The sequence below is a fragment of the Ranitomeya imitator genome, chromosome 2 (genome assembly GCF_032444005.1).
Source record: "Ranitomeya imitator isolate aRanImi1 chromosome 2, aRanImi1.pri, whole genome shotgun sequence".
Classification (NCBI taxonomy): Eukaryota; Metazoa; Chordata; class Amphibia; order Anura; family Dendrobatidae; genus Ranitomeya; species Ranitomeya imitator.
In genome coordinates this window covers 239,123,672-239,140,832 of record NC_091283.1, presented here as the reverse complement: position 1 = coordinate 239,140,832, position 17,161 = coordinate 239,123,672, and positions in this window count along the sequence as shown.

Here is a 17,161-nt window from a genome sequence, read left to right as displayed (position 1 = left end):
TTACTTGGAAATCAACTATTAATAAACATCAGAGACATCACATAGGGGAGCAACCTTTTTCATTTTCTTAATGTGGGAAATATTTTAATTAAAAATCACCTCTTAAACATCAGAGACGTCACATAGGGGAGAAGCCTTTTTTATGTTCATAATGTTGGAATAGTTTTAACTAAAATTGAATCTTCTGAAATGGGTTGTCTCTTGTCATTCCTCATATTTGCTGATAAAAAGATAAAACTAAACTTTATTAATTCCAAATGTAAAACTACACCCATAATTCACCCGTTGAATGGTTAGTCAGTAGGTGACTAATAGAAAAAACATGTACCCCACAGTTCAGTATATAGGGTGAGGTGACGTATACACACTCACTCTCCAAGCCTCTCATTTCTACGGGTTTCATCGTCCTCACCAAAGGCGACTTATCAGGAGACTATTTAATATTGACCTATATTCAAGTGAGACTAGACAAAAAAAAAATAAAATCAGGTATCATGTTATCCGAAACAGTCAGAAAACCAGCCACATATTGGCAGAGGCCAGACCTCAAACTATATACTTCATAAGTTTATAAGCCACTCCAGTGTAAGGAATAGATAGTAGGTGACAATACAGTATAATTCTTATTTAGAAAAGGAGAAAATACGGAACATCGATGAACAAAATATCAAAATTTTATTTTATAAATAGTCCATAATAAAACGTGAAATTCAATAACATTATATAGTAACATGCACGCAAAATGCCAAGAAATGCTGAAGGCCCCACCCCCCCCACGCTCAAATGGTGCCCCCAAAAAGGAGAGCATCAAAAAATCCCCCCCCATAATCACATTTAGTCAAATGCTGTGCAGCAATGGTCTCAATGTCTCAATGGACCTGGCCCTGGTCCCAAATACCAATACCCCACACAAATAACCCAAAATGTAACTCTATCCCATGACAAATAAATAGAGGATAGGTATAAGTCCAGGGCTTACCAATAACGGGGGCGAGGTGGGGGAACAGCCGGAGAGTGGAACCCGACGTGCGTTTCGCGGCAACGCCGTGCCGCTTCCTCAAGGGGGTCCTCCCACTCTCCGGCTGTTCCCCCACCTTGCCCCCGTTATTGGTAAGCCCTGGACTTATACCTATCCCCTATTTATTTGTCATGGGATAGAGTTACATTTTGGGTTATTTGTGTGGGGTATTGGCATTTGGGACCAGGGCCAGGTCCATTGAGACCATTGCTGCACAGCATTTGACTAAATGTGATTATGGGGGGATTTTTTGATGCTCTCCTTTGTGGGGGCACCATTTGAGTGTGGGGAGGTGGGGCCTTCAGCATTTTTTGGCATTTTTCATGCATGTTACTACCGTATATACTCGAGTATAAGCCGAGATTTTCAGCCCAAAATTTTGGGCTGAAAGTACCCCTCTCGGCTTATACTCGAGTCACGGTAGTGGTGGGGTCGGCGGGTGAGGGCGCTGAGGCATACTCACCTAGTCCTGGCGATCCTGACGCTCCCTCTGCCCGTCCCACGGTTTTCGGTGCTGCAGCTCTTCCCCTCTTCAGCGGTCACGTGGGACCGCTCATTAGAGAAATGAATACGCGGCTCCACCTCCCATAGGGGTGGAGCCACATATTCATTTCTCTAATCAGCGGTGCCGGTGACCGCTGATAGAGGAAGAGGCTGCGGCACCGAAGACCGTGTGACAGGCAGAGGGAGCCGGACGCCGGGACCAGGTAAGTATGTAATATTCACCTGTCCTCGTTCCACTCGCCGGGCGCCGCTCCATCTTCCCGGCGTCGCTCCGCTCTGACTGTTCAGGTCAGAGGGCGCGATGACACATATAGTGTGCGCGGCGCCCTCTGCCTGATCAGTCAGTGCGGAGAGATGCCGGGACCGGACGCTGGGGAGCTGCAAGCAAGAGAGGTGAGTATGGATTTTTTTTTTTATTGCAGCAGCAGCAATGGCACAGCTTTCTATGGCACAGCTATGGGGCAATACTGAATGGTGCAGAGCACTATATGGCAGCTATGGGGCAATACTGAACGGCGCAGAGCACTATATGGCAGCTATGGGGCAATACTGAACGGCGCAGAGCACTATACGGCAGCTATGGGGCAATACTGAACGGCGCAGAGCACTATATGGCAGCTATGGGGCAATACTGAATGGCACAGAGCACTATATGGCAGCTATGGGGCAATACTGAATGGCGCAGAGCACTATATGGCACAGCTATGGGGCAATAATGAACGGTGCAGAGCACTATATGGCACAGCTATGGGGCAGTAATGAACGGTGCAGAGCACTATATGGCATAGCTATGGGGCAATAATGAACGGTGTAGAGCACTATATGGCACATCTATGGGGCAATAATGAACGGCGCAGAGCACTATATGGCACAGCTATGGGGCAGTAATGAACGGTGCAGAGCACTATATGGCACATCTATGGGGCAATAATGAATGGTGCAGAGCACTATATGGCACAGCTTTATATGGCACATCTATGGGGCAATAATGAACAGTATGGAGCATTATATATGGCACAGCTTTATATGGAGCATCTTATGGGGCAATAATGAACGGTATGGAGCATCTATTTTTATTTTTGAAATTCACCGGCAGCTGCTGCATTTCCTACCCTAGGCTTATACTCGAGTCAATAAGTTTTCCCAGTTTTTTGTGGCAAAATTAGGGGGGTTGGCTTATACTCGGGTCGGCTTATACTCGAGTATATACGGTATATAATGTTATTGAATTTCATGTTTTATTATGGACTATTTATAAAATAAAATTTTGATATTTTGTTCGTCGATGCTCCGTATTTTCTCCTTTTCTAAATATGATATTTTTGGAGCGGATTTAGTGAGTCTGGGGGTGGGTATTATTATTTGCCACACTCCCTATCTCACAATATGTATTTGGGTTTTTTGTTAACACTATAATTCTTGTGTTTTTCTCTTATAGGGACTGCCCTAGTTTGGTATTGTTACGCAGTCTGAAAAAAATGTGGTGCACTCTGTATCAAGGAGCGAAACGTGCAGGCTGAACAAATAGTCACAATGTTTACAGAGAAACAGCCGCACACACGAAACTTGAACGTTTATGCAAAAAATATGCTTTTATTTGTGCGTACAGTCATCACCAGGTTCTCAATAGCGAATGAAGAATTTGACGGACAATAAGTTAAGGTTAACGTTTCGACCAAAGATAGTCTTTGTCAAAACCTCACTTTCAGTAAAGGAACAGGGTATGCCAGAAAGATCAGTTCGGTATGGGCGGAATCTGTAAAGGTCCAGGAGCGCTATGTCCATCTCATTGGTGATGCGGTAACTGCATCACCAATGAGAGGGAGATAGCGCTCCTGGACCTTTACAGATTCCGGCCATACCGGACTGATCTTCCTGGCATACCCTGTTCCTTAACTGAAAGTGAGGTTTTGACAAAGACCATCCTTGGTCGAAACTTTAACCCTAACTTATTGTCCGTCAAATTCTTCATACGCTATTGAGCACCTGGTGATGACTGTATGCACAAATAAAAGCATATTTTTTGCATAAACTTTCAAGTTTCGTGTGTGCGGCTGTTTCTCTCTAAACTAGTTTGGTATTGTAACAGCTGTTAATTAGTAGTGCAGACAAATTGTCCTAGGCTAAACTCCGTTTTCAGACGGCCCAATATGTACCACTCAGGAAAAACTTACCTACTCCAGAGATCAATAGCAGCTTCTAACTAATGGCCATGAGTGCAATATCGTTATAAAGACTAGGTATGTGTGCAATCATAATGTATTGAAGAGCTGTGCCATTATTTAGTATGAATATGCCACGGAGTGACTGGCCTAGTGTGAAATGACCCAGCGATTGGTCAGTCACCAAAAATTTCAGCAACTCAACGCCGATGGAATAGGGGAGAGGAAGGCCCTGACAATAGGGAACCAGGGACGTTCACCTCCTGAGCTCCAACCTGAGTCTGTTCCTGATCTCACCTAACTCCCTATGCAGGTCCTTATCCCTGCCGACATCAGTATACCTCATCCCTAAACTGTCACCATAAACTGCCCTTGCTAGTGCACTGGTCGGCTTAGAATGCTAGTGCAGCGCCCCAGAGTCCTTGTCGTTGCAGTAATGTCACTCTTCCACCAGGGGGAGTGATGTTACATCTGATGGTACTAAAGGAGTTTACCTTGCCAGGTATCTTGTTATGACCTGGTGGTTAGGAGCACCCGGAATGACCTGATAGTTAAAGTACATACAGGACGAACTCTGGGATGTGGGAACTCTGCTGATCGCAAGCCCTAATCCTATCACACACACTAGAAATAGCCGTGGAGCGCTCCTGACCAGACCTAGGCGCCTCGTCACAGCCTAAGGGCTATCTAGCCCTAGAGAAGGAAAATAAAGCCTACCTTGCCTCAGAGAAATTCCCCAAAGGTAAAGGAAGCCCCCCACATATATTGACTGTGAGTAAAGATGAAAGTCACAAACGCAGAAATGAAAACAGGTTTTCAGCAAAGGGAGGCCAGACTAACTAAATAGACAGAGGATAGGAAAGGTAACTTTGCGATCAGCACAAAAGCCTACAAAGACCACGCAGAGATTGCAAAAAAGACCTCCGCACCGACTCACGGTGCGGAGGAGCCACCCTGCATCCCAGAGCTTCCAGCTAGCAAGACAAAATCATGAAAACCAGCTGGACAAGAAAACAGAGAACAAAATAAGACTATAAGGAACTTAGCTTCTGCAGGAGAAGGCAGGTCACCAGAGAGATCCAGGAGCGAACTGAACGAATGCAAAAACATTGACAGCTGGCCTAGAGTAACGATCTGAGAGGAATTAAATAGAACAGCCGACCAAAGGATAAACCACGTCACCTGTGTAAGGAACCTCAGAAGCCGCGGCTTCACTCATAGCCACCAGAGGGAGCCCATAGACGGAACTCGCCGAAGTACCATTCACGACCACAGGAGGGAGCTTGACAACAGAATTCACAACAGTATCTGTTGTGAATTCTGCTCTTGGGCTCCCTCCGGTGGTTATGAGTGGTAGTGCTGCGGTAGTTGGATCACAGCATTTATCCGGTGTATCCATTTTTTGCAATCTGGGCTGGGCTATTTAAGTCCTGCTTTATCCTTTAGTCAGTGCCAGTTGTCCTTTGTTTTTGGAGGATTCACATCCATTCCTGGTCTCTCCTGGTCTGCTGTTCATTTCTTCAAAGATAAGTTCTGGCCTTGTTTTTGCTGTCCACCTGCTGTGGACCATAAAGTTCTGTGCATTTTCATGTTTTGTTTTGTCCAGCTTTGTTTGTGAAGGATTGCTTGCAGCCAAGCTGTGTCTCTGGAGATGCAGATATACCCTCCATGTCTTTAGTCAGATGTGGTGATTTGTATTTTCTGTGGTGGATATTTTCTAGTGTTTTAATATTGACCGCATAGTACTCTGTTCTATTCTTTCTTTTTAGCTAGTATGGCCTCCTATGCTAAATTCTGATTTCATGTCTGCGTATGTTATTTCCCTCTCCTCTCACAGTCAATATTTGTGGGGGCTATCTATCCTTTGGGGATTTTCTCTGAGGCAAGATAGGTTTCCTGTTTCTGTCTTTAGGGGAAGTTAGTTCTTAGGCTGTGTCGAGGGGTCTAGGGAGTGTTAGGTACCCCCCACGGCTACTTCTAGTTGCGCTGCTAGGTTCAGGGTTTGCAGTCAGTACAGGGACCACCTTCTCCAGAGTCCGTCTCATGCTGCTCCTAGGCCACCAGATCATAACAGTACAATTGGCCAACAATGAGTTAAATGCATCTCAGAAGAAGGGAAGGAAGCTCTTGAGCCATTTTTTTTCTCCAGTCTATTTTGTGTTCTCTTTCCTCTTAACCTCTGGGTGGCTACGGAACCTAGTAATAACATGAATGTTCAGGAGTTAGTTTCTCGGGTGGATCAGCTTGCTGCTAGGGTACAGGGTATTTCAGATTTTATTATTCAGACTCCTGCCTTAGAACCTAAGATTCCCACTCCTGATTTGTTTTTTGGTGACAGATCCAAATTTTTGAATTTCAAAAATAATTGTAAACTGTTTTTTGCATTGAGACCCCGTTCTTCTGGTGATCCCATTCAGCAGGTTAAAATCATCATTTCCTTGCTGCGTGGTGACCCACAGGATTGGGCATTTTCCCTGGAATCTGGCAATCCTGCTTTGCTTAATGTTGATTCTTTCTTTCAAGCATTGGGGTTATTGTATGATGAGCCTAATTCTGTGGATCAAGCTGAGAAGATCTTGTTGGCCCTGTGTCAGGGTCAAGAAGCGGCAGAATCGTATTGCCAGAAATTTAGAAAATGGTCTGTACTGACTAAATGGAATGAGGATGCCTTGGCAGCAATTTTCAGAAAGAGTCTTTCTGAATCCGTTAAAGATGTTATGGTGGGGTTCCCCACGCCTGCTGGTCTGAGTGATTCTATGTCTCTGGCCATTCAGATTGAGGAGGAGCCCTGTGTGATAGGATTTTGTCTAGAGCTGAACGACAAGGATTTAGGCGTCAGAATAGGTTGTGTTTTTACTGCGGCGATTCTGCTCATGTTATTTCTGATTGCCCTAAGAGTACCAAGAGAATCGCTAGTTCTGTTACCATCAGTACTGTACAACCAAAATTTCTGTTATCTGTGACCTTGATCTGCTCATTATCGTCATTTTCTGTCATGGCATTTGTGGATTCAGGCGCCGCACTGAATTTAATGGACTTAGAATTTGCCAGATGTTGTGGTTTCCCATTGCAACCTTTGCAGAACCCTATTCCTTTAAGGGGCATTGATGCTACACCGTTGGCTATAAATAAACCTCAGTTTTGGACACAGCTGACCATGTGCATGGCGCCAGCCCATCAGGAAGATTGTCGTTTTCTGGTGTTGCATAATTTGAATGATGATGTTGTGCTGGGTTTTCCATGGTTACAGGTACATAATCCGGTGTTGGATTGGAGATCTATGTCTGTGACTAGTTGGGGTTGTCAGGGGGTTCATGGTCACGTTCCTTTGATGTCAATTTCCTCTTCCCCCTCTTCTGAAATTCCTGAGTTTTTGTCAGATTTCCAGGATGTATTCGATGAGCCCAAATCCATTCCACCGCATAGGGACTGTGATTGTGCTATTGACTTGATTCCAGGTTGTAAGTTCCCTAAGGGCCGACTTTTCAACCTGTCTGTGCCAGAACATGCCACCATGTGGAGCTATATTAAGGAGTCTTTGGAGAAGGGGCATATTCGGCCATCTTCTTCACCATTGGGAGCAGGTTTTTTTTTTGTTGCCAAGAAGGATGGCTCCTTGAGACCGTGTATTGATTATAGCCTCTTGAATAAGATCACGGTCAAATTTTAATACCCTTTGCCTTTGCTTACTGATTTGTTTGCTAGGATAAAGGGGGCTAGCTGGTTTACTAAGATTGACCTTCGAGGGGCATATAATCTTATTCTTATTAAACAGGGTGACGAATGGAAAACTGCATTTAATACGCCCGAAGGCCATTTTGAATACCTAGTGATGCCATTCGGACTCTCTAATGCCCCATCTGTGTTCCAGTCCTTCATGCATGATATCTTTCGGAGTTATCTTGATAAATTCATGGTTGTATATTTGGATGATATTTTGATTTTTTCCAATGATTGGGAGTCTCATGTGAAACAGGTCAGGATGGTATTTCAGATCCTCCGTGATAATGCTTTATTTGTGAAGGGGTCGAAGTGCCTCTTTGGAGTACAGAAGGTTTCTTTTTTGGGCTTCATTTTTTCTCCCTCATCTATAGAAATAGATCTGGTTAAGGTTCAGGCCATTCATGATTGGATTCAGCCCACATCTGTGAAGAGCCTTCAGAAATTCTTGGGCTTTGCTAATTTTTATCGTCGTTTCATTGCCAACTTCTCCAGTGTGGTTAAACCTCTGACCGATTTGACGAAGAAGGGCGCTGATGTGACGAATTGGTCCTCTGTGGCTGTTTCTGCCTTTCAGAAGCTTAAACGCCGATTTACTTCTGCCCCTGTGTTATGTCAGCCGGATGTTTCTCTTCCATTTCAGGTTGAGGTTGACGCGTCTGAGATTGGGGCAGGGGCCGTTTTGTCTCAGAGGAATTCTGATGGTTCCTTGATGAAACCGTGTGCCTTCTTTTCTCGGAAGTTTTCACCTGCGGAACGCAATTATGATGTCAGCAATCGGGAGTTGTTGGCTATGAAGTGGGCATTTGAGGAGTGGCGTCATTGGCTTGAGGGGGCCAAGCACCGTATTGTGGTCCTGACCGATCATAAGAATCTGATTTACCTCGAGTCTGCCAAACGGCTGAATCCTAGACAGGCTCGATGGTCCCTGTTTTTCTCCTGTTTTGATTTTGTGGTCTCATACATTCCTGGTACTAAGAATGTTAAGGCGGATGCCCTCTCTAGGAGTTTTTTTCCTGATTCCCCTGGGGTTCTTGAGCCGGTCGGCATTTTGAAGGAAGGGGTTATTCTTTCTGCCATCTCCCCTAATTTGCGACGGGTTCTTCAGGAATTTCAGGCTGATAAACCTGACCGCTGTCCAGTGGGGAAACTGTTTGTTCCTGATAGATGGACTAGTAAAGTGATTTCTGAGGTTCATTGTTCTGTGTTGGCTGGCCATCCTGGGATTTTTGGTACCAGAGATTTGGTTGGTAGGTCCTTTTGGTGGCCTTCTTTGTCGCAGGATGTGCGTTCTTTTGTGCAGTCCTGTGGGATTTGTGCGCGGGCTAAGCCTTGCTGTTCCCACTCTAGTGGGTTGCTTCTGCCTTTGCCGGTCCCTGAGAGACCTTGGACGCATATTTCGATGGATTTTATTTCAGAGCTTCCGGTTTCCCAGAGGATGTCTGTTATCTGGGTGGTTTGTGACCGGTTTTCTAAGATGGTTCATTTGGTACCTTTGCCTAAATTGCCTTCCTCTTCTGATTTGGTTCCGTTGTTTTTTCAGCATGTGGTTCGTTTGCATGGCATTCCGGAGAATATTGTGTCTGATAGAGGTTCCCAGTTTGTTTCTAGGTTTTGGCGGGCCTTTTGTGCTAAGCTGGGCATTGATTTGTCTTTTTCTTCCGCATTTCATCCTCAGACAAATGGCCAAACCGAGCGAACTAATCAGACTTTGGAAACCTATTTGAGATGCTTTGTGTCTGTTGATCAGGATGATTGGGTGGCTTTCTTACCATTGGCCGAGTTTGCCCTTAATAATCGGGCTAGTTCTGCTACCTTGGTTTCGCCTTTTTTTTGTAATTTTGGTTTTCATCCTCGTTTTTCTTCAGGGCAGGTTGAGCCTTCTGATTGTCCTGGTGTGGATTCGTTGGTTGACAGGCTGCAGCAGATTTGGGCTCATGTGGTGGACAATTTGGTGTTGTCTCAGGAGGAGGCTCAGCGTTTTGCTAACCGTTGTCGGTGTGTTGGTTCCCGGCTTCGGGTTGGGGATTTGGTCTGGTTGTCTTCCCGTCATGTTCCTATGAAGGTTTCTTCCCCTAAATTCAAGCCTTGGTTTATTGGTCCTTATAAGATTTCTGAGATTATCAATCCAGTGTGTTTTCGTTTGGCCCTTCCAGCCTCTTTTTCCATCCATAATGTTTTCCATAGATCTTTGTTGCGGAAGTATGTGGTGCCCGTTGTTCCCTCTGTTGATCCTCCGGCTCCGGTGCTGATTGATGCGGAGTTGGAGTATGTGGTTGAGAAGATTTTGGATTCTCGTTTTTCGAGGCGGAAGCTTCAGTATCTGGTCAAATGGAAGGGTTATGGCCAGGAGGATAATTCTTGGGTTGTTGCCTCCGATGTTCATGCTGACGATTTGGTTCGTGCCTTTCATTTGGCTCGTCCTGATCGGCCTGGGGGCTCTGGTGAGGGTTCGGTGACCCCTCCTCAAGGGGGGGTACTGTTGTGCATTCTGCTCTTGGGCTCCCTCCGGTGGTTATGAGTGGTAGTGCTGCGGTAGTTGGATTGCAGCATTTATCAGGTGTATCCATTTTTTGCAATCTGGGCTGGGCTATTTAAGTCCTGCTTTATCCTTTAGTCAGGTCCAGTTGTCCATTGTTTTTGGAGGATTCACATCCATTCCTGGTCTGCTGTTCATTTCTTCAAAGATAAGTTCTGGCCTTGTTTTTGCTGTCCACCTGCTGTGGACCATAAAGTTCTGTGCATTTTCATGTTTTGTTTTGTCCAGCTTTGTCTGTGAAGGATTGCTTGCAGCCAAGCTGTGTCTCTGGAGATGCAGATATACCCTCCATGTCTTTAGTCAGATGTGGTGATTTGTATTTTCTGTGGTGGATATTTTCTAGCGTTTTTATACTGACCGCATAGTACTCTGTTCTATTCTTTCTTTTTAGCTAGTATGGCCTCCTACGCTAAATTCTGATTTCATGTCTGCGTATGTTATTTCCCTCTCCTCTCACAGTCAATATTTGTGGGAGGCTATCTATCCTTTGGGGATTTTCTCTGAGGCAAGATAGGTTTCCTGTTTCTGTCTTTAGGGGAAGTTAGTTCTTAGGCTGTGTCGAGGGGTCTAGGGAGTGTTAGGTACCCCCCACGGCTACTTCTAGTTGCGCTGCTAGGTTCAGGGTTTGCGGTCAGTACAGGGACCACCTTCTCCAGAGTCCGTCTCATGCTGCTCCTAGGCCACCAGATCATAACAGGTATCACAGTCACACACTACACTTTACACTCCAGTCCACCAGGGGGAGCTTTGCTTCTATCTATTAGGGCACTCCTCACACATTTGTAAAACTGGTGGGTTGGATAGGAAGTGAGTCAGAAACTGCCTGGGTTTGACCCAGAGAGGACCTGTCAGGGGTGGGATCCTGACAGAGGCCTAGCAAGAGATAGAACGTTACTGAGCTGCGCCTGCACCCCATTGCGGCAGCATCCTAAGAAAGGACACGAAGCGAAGTATATTGTGGACAGTGAGAAACAAAGTCACAGCACAAGGAGATAATACCGGGAGGAGTTCTGCCCTGAGATCGGCAGCCTCCTTCTGAGGCGCGTAGCCGGTGGCTGGAACACCGAGGTAATACTGACTACGAATTACTTCAGAGACCGGCAGGACAGTTAATTCCAAGTTAGCTGCCCGACCTTAATACCTAAGAAGACACGGAGGCAAACTGTGGGAGAGGGGCGTCTCTAGGGTCCCTATAAATTAACTCCAGGCCTACCCCATCATATGGGTTGTCCTATCCATACCATCTGGGGGACAGAGAGAGAGAACAACAGAAACATCTACAAAGGTTGTGAGGACTATCCCGTGGTGCTCAGCAGGGAGGTAATACAACACACAGGCGCTAGTAGGAAGGCTACTGATTTCCACCTGGCTAAGGGAACTCTGGAAGTGCCTTCGGACCGGTCGGACTCAGCCAGCCCTGTGAGCGGTACTCTGGACTGCGGACGCTGAAGTCTGCAGTAAAAGGTAAAGAGACTGCAACCTTTGTGTTCTCGTTATTCATTGCGCCTTACAATGTCCACCATCACCATCCACATATCTTGGGAAGCTCTGGGGACATACTTCACCTGTGGGAAGGTTTACCATCTAGCTGCCAATCCATCACCCCAGCGGACCCCTAGCAGCGTCGGTCATCCTGACCGAATACCACAGGTGGCGCCACAAATACTTGACAAACTTCATCTTTTAATTGGGCGCCCCTCAGCAGGGCCACTGACCAGGTCGGGCCACCGTGACATCCCCAGAACCGAGACAGAAGGACCCGGTGCCGAGTACCCCATTGCCCTGCACGTGGGGGCGATCCACTAGCCTAGCCCTTACAGCTAAAAAACAAGGGGAGAGGAACAGACACAGAGGGATGAGGTAACAAAATGCAGCATTTAGCTTTCTGCTGCAAAGCTCCACACAGCAGGGTAAAGTTACCAGATCACTGTTAATAGCTGAACCATCACTGCACCCAGGAAGCTCCAGTCTCCAGCTTGGTTGGTAATTTATTATTATTATTATTATTATACATTTTTATAACACCATTTATTCCATGGCACTTTACACATGAAAGAGGCAAATATAGACAAGTACAATAGACATGAGCAAAACAAGGCATACACAAGTACAGAAGGAGAGAGGACCCTGCCCGCGAGGGCTCACAGTCTACAGGGGATGAGTGAGGATACACTAGGAGAGGGTAGAGCTGGTTGTGCGTCAGTTCAGCAGACTAAAGATCACTGCAGGTTGTAGGCTTGTCGGAAGAGGTGGGTCTTCAGGTCCTTTTTGAAAATTTTCCTGGTAGGCGATAGTCTGATGTGTTGGGGTAGAGCGTTCCAGAGTATGAGAGAAGCACGGGAGAGGTCTTGTATGCGGTTGTGGAAGCACGGGAGAAGTCTTGTATGCGGTTGTGGAAGAAGAGATAAGAGGGGAGTAGAGAAGATCTTGAGAGGATCGAAGGTTGCGTGTGACCATGTCACAGATATACAGAGGACACAGATTGTGGATGGCTTTGTATGTCATGGTTAGGGTTTTGAATTGGAGTCTCTGGGTAATGGGGAGTCAGCGAAGAGCTTGGCAAAGAGGAGAGGTTGGGGAAAAGCGGGGAGACAGGTGGATTAGTCAGACAGCAGAGTGTAGGGTGGATTGGAGAGGTAAAATTCATTTCAGCATATAATGACCACTTGAGGGAAATAAGAGGCCTTGAACAAATATTGGCCTATTTTAACTCACGATTCGGTGTTGAATAAATACTGTATATTCCAAAAAATCCCTCAATTACATACAGAAGAGCTGAGAATGTAAAGGATGTACTGGTGAGGAGTCAGTATCAGGGCACCAATGTGAACAATGTTTTTGGATCCAAAGGCCCCAAAAGGGATTTGTTCCCATGTGGCCAATGTATAGCGTGTCCCAACATGGAGAAATCCTTTTCATTCCATTCTAGCAGTGGAAAAAAAGCTTCAAAATAACTCAGCATATAACATGCGAGGCCGAAGGCGTAATTTATTATGCAATTTGTCCATGTAAATTGATCTATATTGGGTTAACCCCTTTCTGCCAGCTGACGGAATAGTACGTCAGCTGGCAGAACCCCCGTTTTGAGGTGGGGTCCGGCGGTGAGCCCACCTCAAAGCCGCGACATGTCAGCTGTTTTGTACAGCTGACATGTGTGTGCAATGAGCCCATTAACTAGTTAAATGCCACTGTCAAACGCTGACAGCGGCATTTAACTAGTGCTCCTGGCCGCGTGGCCGGAAATGCTCGCACCGCTGACCCCGTCACATGATTGGGGGTCAGCGGTGCATTGCCATAACAACCAGAGGTCTCCTTGAGACCTCTATGGTTGTTGATGGCCAATTGCTTTGAGCGCCACCCTGTGGTCGGCGTTCAAAGCTACCCTGCATTTCTGCTACATAGATGCGCTCTGTGCTTCACCTCTATGTAGCAGAGGCGATCGTGTAGTGCATGCTTCTAGCCTCCTATGGAGGCTATTGAAGCATGCCAAAATTTAAAAAAAAAAAAAGTGATTACAAATATAAAAAAATATATAAAAGTTCAAATCACCCACCTTTCGCCCCAATCAAAATAAAACAATTAAAAAAAAAAATCAAACCTACACATATTTGGTATCGCTGCGTTCAGAATCGCCCGATCTATCAATAAAAACAAAGGATTAACCTGACCGCTAAATGGCTTAGCGAGAAAAAAAATCAAAACGCCAAACTTACATTTTTTTGGTCGCTGCAACATTGCATTAAAATGCAATAACGGGCGATCAAAAGAACGTATCTGCACCAAAATAATTAAAAATGCCAGCTCGGCACGCAAAAAATAAGCCCTCACACGACCCCATTTCACGAAAATTGGAGACGCTACAGGTATCGGAAAATGGCGCAATTTTTTTTTTTTTTTTTTAGCAAATTTTGGAATTTTTTTTTACCACTTAGATAAAAGAAAACCTAGACATGTTTGGTGTCTATGAACTCGTACTGACCTGGAGAATCATAATGGCAGGTTAGTTGTAGCATTTGGTGAACCTAGCAAAAAAGCCAAATAAAAAACAAGTGTAGGATTGCACTTTTTTTGCAATTTCATAGCACTTGGAATTTTTTTCCCGTTTTCTGTTAGACGGCATGGTAAAACCAATGGTGTCGTTCAAAAGTAGAACTCGTCACGCAAAAAATAAGCCCCTACATGGCCATATTGACGGAAAAATAAAAAAAGTTATGGCTATGGGAAGGAGGGGAGCGAAAAACGAAAAAACTAAAAAAGTTCTGGGGGTGAAGGGTTTAATGTCCCAGAAATTAAAGGTTCGTGTGCGAGAACACGTTCTAGATATTGGAAAGGCCTTTGAGATTTCAGATTTGTCTCCACTTAAACCCATCCCCAAACATTTCACATTGGCACATAACTGTGATGCAAGACTTTTGAAGGTTGGACGGATAGACAGGATCCATCTGAATAAGGCCGGCTTCACACTTGCGAGTTTTACGGACGTAAGAGCGCAGAAACTACGTCCGTAAAACTCGCAAAAAATACGGCACAATTATTCTCTATGCCCCTGCTCCTATCTGCCGTATTTTACTGATCAGTATTATACGGCTTTCTACGGCCGTACAAAATCGCAGCATGCTGCGTTTGTCACCGTACTGCGCAAGAAATACGCCAATGAAAGTCTATGGAAGCGTGAAAAATACGGATTACACACGGACAAGCAGTGTGACTTGCGAGAAATACGCAGCGCTGTTAGAGAGAAAAGCCGGTAATTCAGTGCGGTGTACAGTAAAAGCACACTGACAGCTTACAGTAAAATAGGTAGAATAAATGTGTACACATAGAATAGGTATATATATATATGTCAGTGAGACACATATATGTATATATATTAATATTTATTCCAGCGCTATACAGCTTGAAAGCCGGTAATTCAATTACCGGCTTTTTCTTTCTCCTTCCTAAAACCCGACATGATTTGAGACATGGTTTACATACAGTAAACCATGTCTTCTCTCCATTTTTTTTGCAGATTCCACACTACTAATGTCAGTAGAGTGTATCTGCAAAATTCGGCCGTTCTAGCTCTTAAAATAAAGGGTTAAATGGCGGAAAAAATTGGCGTGGGCTCCCGCGCAATTTTCTCCGCCAGAGTAGTAAAGCCAGTGACTGAGGGCAGATATTAATAGCCTGGAGAGGGTCCACGGTTATTGGCCCCCCCCCCTGGCTAAAAACACCTGCCCCCAGCCACCCCAGAAAAGGCACATCTGGAAGATGCGCCTATTCTGGCACTTGGCCACTCTCTTCCCATTCCCGTGTAGCGGTGGGATATGGGGTAATGAAGGGTTAATGCCACCTTGCTATTGTAAGGTGACATTAAGCCTAATTAATAATGGAGAGGCGTCAATTCTGACACCTATCCATTATTAATCCAATACTAGTAAAGGGTTAACTAAAACACAAACACATTATTTAAAATTATTTTAATGAAATAAAAACAATGGTTGTTGGAGTATTTTATTCTACGCCCAATCCAGTCACTGAAGACCCTCGTTCTGTGAAAGAAAAAACATAATAAACCAACAATATACTTACCCTCCGCAGATCTGTAACGTCCAACGATGTAAATCCTTCTGAAGGGGTTAAAACATTTTGCAGCAAGGAGCTTTGCTAATGCAATGCTACTCCTCGCTGCAAAACCCCAGCGAATGAGTCTAAATATAGATCAATGAGCTATATTTAGCTTCATTTGCGGTGAGGCGCCCTCTGCTGGATGTTCATAGATCGTGGGAACTTACCTAGAAAGCCTGGGAGCTATTTTTAGCCAGGGGGGCCAATAACCGTGGACCCTCTCCAGGCTATTAACCCCTTTACCCCCAAGGGTGGTTTGCACGTTAATGACCAGGCCAATTTTTACAATTCTGACCACTGTCCCTTTATGAGGTTATAACTCCGAAACGCTTCAACGGATCCTGGTGATTCTGACATTGTTTTCTCGTGACATATTGTACTTCATGATAGTGGTAAAATTTCTTTGATAGTACCTGCGTTTATTTGTGAAAAAAACGGAAATTTGGCGAAAATTTTGAAAATTTCGCAATTTTCAAACTTTGAATTTTTATGCAATTAAATCACAGAGATATGTCACACAAAATACTTAATAAGTAACATTTCCCACATGTCTCCTTTACATCAGCATAATTTTGGAACCAATTTTTTTTTTTGTTAGGGAGTTATAAGGGTTAAAAGTTGACCAGCAATTTCTCATTTTTACAACACCATTTTTTTTTAGGGACCACGTCTCATTTGAAGTCATTTTGAGGGGTCTATATGATAGAAAATGCCCAAGTGTGACACCATTCTAAAAACTGCACCCCTCAAGGTGCTCAAAACCACATTCAAGAAGTTTATTAACCCTTCAGGTGTTTAATAGGAATTTTTGGAATGTTTAAATAAAAATGAACATTTAACTTTTTTACACAAAAAAATTACTTCAGCTCCAATTTGTTTTATTTTACCAAGGGTAACAGGAGAAATTGGACCCAAAAAGTTGTTGTCCAATTTGTCCTGAGTACGCTGATACCCCATATGTGGCAGTAAACCACTGTTTGGGCGCATGGGAGAGCTCGGAAGGGAAGGAGCGCTATTTGACTTTTCAATGCAAAATTGACAGGAATTGAGATGGGACGCCATATTGCGTTTGGAGAGCCACTGATGTGCCTAAACATTGAAACCCCCCACAAGTGACACCATTTTGGAAAGTAGACCCCCTAAGGAACTTATCTGGATGTGTGGTGAGCACTTTGACCCACCAAGTGCTTCACAGAAGTTTATAATGCAGAACCGTAAAAATAAAAAATCATATTTTTTCACAAAAATTATATTTTTGCCCCCAATTTTTTATTTTTCCAAGGGTAAGAGAAGAAATTGGACCTCAAAAGTTGTTGTCCAATTTGTCCTGAGTACGCTGATACCCCATATGTGGCAGTAAACCACTGTTTGGGCGCATGGGAGAGCTCGGAAGGGAAGGAGCGCAGTTTGACTTTTCAATGCAAAATTGACAGAAATTGAGATGGGACGCCATGTTGCGTTTGGAGAGCCACTGATGTGCCTAAACATTGAAACCCCCCACAAGTGACACCATTTTGGAAAGTAGACCCCCTAAGGAACTTATCTAGAGGTGTGGTGAGCACTTTGACCCACCAAGTGCTTCACAGAAGTTTATAATGCAGAACCGTA